This window comes from Lipotes vexillifer, unplaced genomic scaffold, assembly GCF_000442215.2.
Source record: "Lipotes vexillifer unplaced genomic scaffold, Lipotes_vexillifer_v1.1 scaffold126, whole genome shotgun sequence".
Classification (NCBI taxonomy): domain Eukaryota; kingdom Metazoa; phylum Chordata; class Mammalia; order Artiodactyla; family Lipotidae; genus Lipotes; species Lipotes vexillifer.
The window spans coordinates 1,181,470-1,187,611 of NW_006778324.1; positions in this window are offsets into that span (position 1 = coordinate 1,181,470).

Genomic DNA, 6,142 nt, shown 5'->3' on the forward strand with positions numbered 1-6,142 from the left:
CCCACCCCACCCCACCCCCGCTTAACTGTTTCTGTACCAAAATCACCACTCAGAAAGTTGAAAATCACATTTGCTCTTTTTGCATTTGCCTGTCAGTCACCCGTCTCCGTGTCATGGAAGGAGCACGGACAGAAAGTCCCCCCTTGCAGTTCTGTCCCCTGGAAGTTGACTGACAGATCTGTGATCAGCAGTGGGGTGGGCCCGCACGTGGGGGAGCCCATCGAGGGGCACTGGTTTATTTTCATAGCTGTTCGGTGGTACAAGAAAAGCTGTTAGGGTTTTAGCAGAACATCTTTAGATTCTATAAAGCCGCAGCCATTAGCTTATTCTTATTCAAGAAGCATTTTCTAATCGGGTTGGATTTTAGCCATGAACTTGGAGAACTTCCCTTTAAGGAGTTAATATATGTCTTCAGCTCATGCAGTGGGTTCTAACCACCAGCATCTGTGCCTTCTCAGAGTCACCTGTGGTCCCTTGTGTTGGGGGACAGAGCTCTTTGGGGTGTCGGGAGGAACACGGCAGAGCTTGCCAGGTGGGTGACTAGTAGTCTCAGCAGATTTGTTTGTTCGGGCTGCAGCCTTGTTCCATCCTTTGGATTCTTCCACAGTGGGAACCACTCCCTTTCCAGCTCTTGTCTCTTGGAGGCTTGGGAAGGTGAGCCCTATTATTAGCAAAGACACCGCACCTGGTTTTTTTTTCTTACTGAAGTTTAGGGTTTCAAACCTAAAGCCAATCCAAGCACACAGGGGCTCTATAAAAAGCATGCCTATACATTCCTGAGTCCTTGCACATGTTAAGCGGAACTCTCCTGAATTGCAGACGTGGTCTTGCACCTCTGCACATAAAATAGAGCAGATCCTGCTGACGTAATGAACAATTTCTCTTAAATTGAGGCATGGTGTCCCTCATGTCTCACATTCAGAGTAATACAGGCTAGATATCTTTAAAGTAGGTCCTATAATGTTCTCGTCTGTGGTTTGGGGGGAGGGGCAAATGAGGGCTCATAAGCTTTAAGGGGTTTTAAACTTGATTATCTTCAAGACAAAGCCTGAGGGTTCCAAGGTGTGGGGCAAGTAGGGGGGTGGGCGGAACGCTAGCAAGCCGCCCAGTCTCAAGACATTTGGAAACCATCGTTTTAGATCAGGGTTGCACGGAAAGTTCCCATTTGTGAAACTGGACGTCGAGTCGCCTTCTACCATGGTACAGATGGTCTCACATGTTTATTTCCCATCCCCACGACACCGCCCGAGAGGAATTATTTCTCAGAGCTGCTTGTATTCAATAAGATTCTTCTGCTTTCCCAGATAGATCCCTTCACCTGGATTTTGTTAAAACTTATTAAGTGACCAAATTGGCTTGTCCGTTTCCCTGAAGGGAATGTTTCTCCAGAGCCAAGATGGGTTTCAGCTTCTCTGACAGCTGATGGAGATTTTTCTAGCCAAGGGAGAGCTCATAAGCACTTTCTGAATATGATCTTGTACATGCTGGTTAGAGGAGACCGTTCAGGCCAGGTGTTCGGAGAACAGTCTGTGAAGGCCAACGAATTTCGCAAATGTGTTCGATGACGAAAAGTTCTCAGTTTTCCAGTGGTCAGTGCTCTGTAACTGGAGGAGACATGTGTGAGAGGATGTTTTCTTTTCTACCATCCCAGGTCTATGTGACTCCAGGCAATTGGATGGCACGCTAAAAATGCTGAGTAAGTTGGTCAGTTTTAGGTGGGACATCTGTGCAACCCAGAAGAACCAACTCTGAATTGGGTTTCTTGAACTTAGTGACAGGTGACCAACTCATTGTGATGAATCGATTATGCCTGTTGAGACGGCCAACTTGATTCGCCTTTGTTCCCCTCTCTGAGCTACGCTCTCACATCCACCCATCATCCCCTTCTGCTGAATGACGAATGTTCGGTAGGATTATTATCCGTCTTATCTGTCTCGCTTTTGAGGTTTGGTTTGGGCTTTGCTTTTAAAGCCTTTGATCTCTTATCTCTCGGTTCTTGGACTTGATTTGACATCAAACAGCCCTCTTCGTCCTTTGAAAGAGCACCTTAAAAATGCATAGGGCTGCCTCTTCCCTAGAAAGCACCAAACAAACCAAAAAACACCTGGGAAGGATGGACCAAGAATGCTGCGCTCTCTGGTGTATCCAGGCAGCCTCTGCAGAAGGGAGACTGTCCGACTGGGTGTAATAAAGAGCTGATGGAGGCCCCGAATCAGTAGGGCAAGACGATATGGGTGGTGACACCCGAGACATGCCAGTGTTTGGGTGCATCTTGACTCTCCACCCTGGTCCCTTGAGTTGATCCAATGCTGTCACATAGGTAAGGGGCAAAAATCTATATTTTTTACAAACCAAATTTTTCATCACTCACAGTTACAAGTGTCCTTAGCGTGTTTGATATCTCGGTGGTATGTGCGTTATTAGACCCCTCTTCCTGGCATCCGTGACCTCACCCACACTCTCAGGTTCCCCCGACCTGTCTGGCTGTTTCTTCCCAGTCTCCACCATGGCCTCCTTTCCCTCCATCCGTCACTCCCCTGTGCTGTGTCTTATGCTCTGTGCCCTGTCTTCTAAATCAGGGGTTCATAACCCAGGACTGGTGTGGGCTTCGGGAGCCTGAATGTCCAGATAGAATGTTTTTCCTTCCTTTTCCCTCCACAACTGGCTCCTTCTCCAGTGTTTACTGCGTCAGCAGACGGCAGCATGATCACTACCCATTATCTGTGCCAGGGACCTGAAAGCCACCTTGTCCCTGGGCATCACGGACCGACTGCCAAAGCAGTTCACCTGTTTTCCTTTCGTGTGTTGTACACCAGGCATTTGCAAAACTCTTGCTAGCAGAGCCTCATGATTTCTATTGAGTGTCCTGACGCATCAGAGCTACTAGTTTTCCCCAGGGTTTTATTCTGATAATCCTCAAATTTACAGAAATGTTGAAAGAAGAGTTCAGTGAACATCGTGTATTCTTTTGTCTTGATAACATTCTGCCATGTTTGTGTCCTGTCTCCATTTTTCTGAGCCATTTGGAAGTAAGGTGCATTATGACACTCGGCCCTGAATACTTTTTTAGCAGAGGTCTCCCGAGAGTAAGAACATTCTCCTACATGAGCGCGATATACCAGCACACCTAAGAAACGGAATATTTACTTGTATACAGTGTACATTCAAATTTCCCTAATTGTTTCCACATGCCCGTTAGGCTGTTAAAAATTGTTAACAATCCAGGATCCAATCAGAGTTCACACACTGCACTTGGTGGTTGTGTCTCTTTAATTGCTTTTAATCTAAAACCGTCCCTCCACTTTTTACTGCCTCTTTTCCACTTAACTCTTTTGAAGAGCCCAGGCCGGTTGCCTTGTAGACTGTTCCCCACTCTGCTGTCGTTTGTTTCCTCCTGAGTAGATTCACGTGAAACGTGTTTGGCACGAACACAGCCCAGGTGATGGATGTTTCCATAGCATCACATGAGGAGCACGTGGTGCGGGTTAGCCCCCTTTTGGCCATGGGAGGGTTGATGGTGTGGGGAAGGGTGTCCACCAGACCTCTCCATTGCACTCTCTCCCCCTGTAACTAGTTAGAAATCTGTGGGTGATGCTCTTGAGACCATGTGAGTATCCTTGTCCCCAACACCTTTAGAATTATCAGCTGATGATTTTTGCCTGAATCTGTGATTAGACTGGGAGTTGAAAAGGGTGATTTTTTTTTTAATTGTAGTTGATTTACAGCGTTGTGTTAGTTTAAGGTGTGCACCGAAGTGATTCAGTTATGCATACATATTCTTTTTCAGATTCTTTTCCATTATAGGTTATTATAAGTTATTAAGTATAGTTCCCTGTGCTGTACAGTAGGTCCTTGTTGGTTGTCTATTTTATATATAGTAGTGTGTCTCTGTTAATCACAAACTCCTCATTTATCCTGCCCAGCCCCGCCACCCTGCTTTCCCCTTTGGTAACCATAAGTTTCTTGAAAGGGGTGATTTTTAAGTTCCATCATTTCTTCTATATTTAATAGCTGACACTCCTCCATAAAGAAGGCCATTCTCTCTTCATATCTCTTTTTTTTGAGTATTACTATGGGCTTATGATTCTTTTTTAAAAATGCAATGTGTTGAAATCCCTGTAATTATTATTTTTGATACTCAAACTGTCCAGTTTGTCCAGGAGGAGAAGGCAGCTCTTGTGTCCTTTTGATGTGTCCCCATCAGCCTCTGAGCACTTCCTTGCCTTGTGGCACAAGATGTTCCAAGCTGACCTTTTATTTTCTTTGCCGTAATCCTGGAATCAGCAGCAAGGGATCCTGGTCTCTTTTAGTGGGGAGTCGTATTTATCAGTCAAGATCCGGGAACTAGGTATGTTCATTGCTACTGGGTGTCTTGCTTCTAAGCCCTTTCAATGAACAGAGCTAAGAAATTTTATGGATAAATGCCTCCAAGCATACCAGCTAATCCGAGACCACAGGATTCATCTGTACCCTCCTCTGTTCCATACTTACATTTCTTTTTCTCGAACAATCCTGATTCCCGACAATTTCGATGTATTACAACTGTCTTCTGTACTGTAATACACAGACAAGAATTCCATAATTTAAAAACTGATGCCAAGGCCAATAACGAATCCACTAAGTAAAGTTCAGGATTTCTTGGCAGCCCTCCCCCGCTCCCCCGCCCCGAATAAATCCTCTTAGGGTGCACAGATACTGCCCTCAAAAGCTGCTTGCAGTATTTGTTTTCTCTTTGAAGTCATGTTATGAATTTGATATATAGTTAGGTTCATCTGTTTCTGTTTGCCTTCAATTGAGGGTTTGTTTCCATGAGTTTAGTTTATTTTTCGAATGTGCAAATCCTTTCCCTAGTTTAAAAATCAAAACTGTATGAAAAGGTATCCTCCCATTCACGTTCCCCCATCCATTCCTGTTCACTCCTTTACTCTCTGGTTCATCCTCCCTTTGTGTCTTTCTTTCCTTCTTTTTTTCCCCTTCCCTCCCTCCCTTCCATCCACAATAATAAGCAAATACATAGCTATGTTTTTATTTTCCTTTCTTTCTTACATAAAGGATAGCGTAGCCAATACTTGCTATGTACCTTGCTTTTTTATTTTCATTAACAAGTGAAATCGTTTCATAGAGATCATCCTCATCTTTAAAAGATGGCTGCATGGTCCTCTATTGTGTGGGTAGTTGGCAGTTTCTTCAGCCAGTCTCCTGTGTAAGGGCATCTAGGTCCTTCTGATGTTTTGCTGTTACAAGCAGTGAGCAGCCTTGTGTATGTGCTGCTTTATATTTGTGGTGGTGTGTCTTCAGGGTTAAATCCCAGAAATGAGGTTGCTGGGTTAATGGGTAAATACCTACTTTGTTAGATATTGTCAAATTCCCCTCCCTACGGGTGGATTTTGCACTCCCACCATGAGTACCTGTTTCTTCCCCAGCTCACTTTTTCCCCAAGTGAGTGCTGTCAGACTTTGGAACTTTTGTCAATCTCACGGGTGACGGATGGTATCAGTGTAATTTCAATTTGTATTTCACTTAAGAGTGAAGATGAGAATATTTTTATACTTATGGGCTATTTGTATATCTTTTTCTATGAACTCTCTGTTCGTGTCTTTTGTCCCTTTTCTTTTTCCCCCCTTGATTTTTTAAGAACTCTGTATGAGGAAGACTTCTGTATCTCTTTCTTTAAATTTTTATTTTATTAAAAATGTTTTTAGGGCTTCCCTGGTGGTGCAGTGGTTGAGAGTCCGCCTGCCGATGCAGGGGACACGGGTTCGTGCCCCGGTCCGGGAAGATCCCACATGCCGCGGAGCGGCTGGGCCCGTGAGCCATGGCCACTGAGCCTGCGTGTCCGGAGCCTGTGCTCCGCAATGGGAGAGGCCACAACAGTGAGAGGCCAGCATACCGCAAAAAAAGAAAAAAAAGTTTTTAAAAAAATGTTTTAAAATGTTATATTTTTAATACAATTTTGAAAGGTTACTTTCCATTTACAGTTATTACAAAATATTGGCTATATTCCCCATATTGTGTAATTTGCAGCTTATTTTACATCTAATAGTTTGTACCTCTTAATCCCCTACCCCTAAATTGCCCCTCCCCCCTTCCCTCTCCCCACTGGTACGTCTGTGAGTCTGCTTCTTTTTTGTTATATTCATTA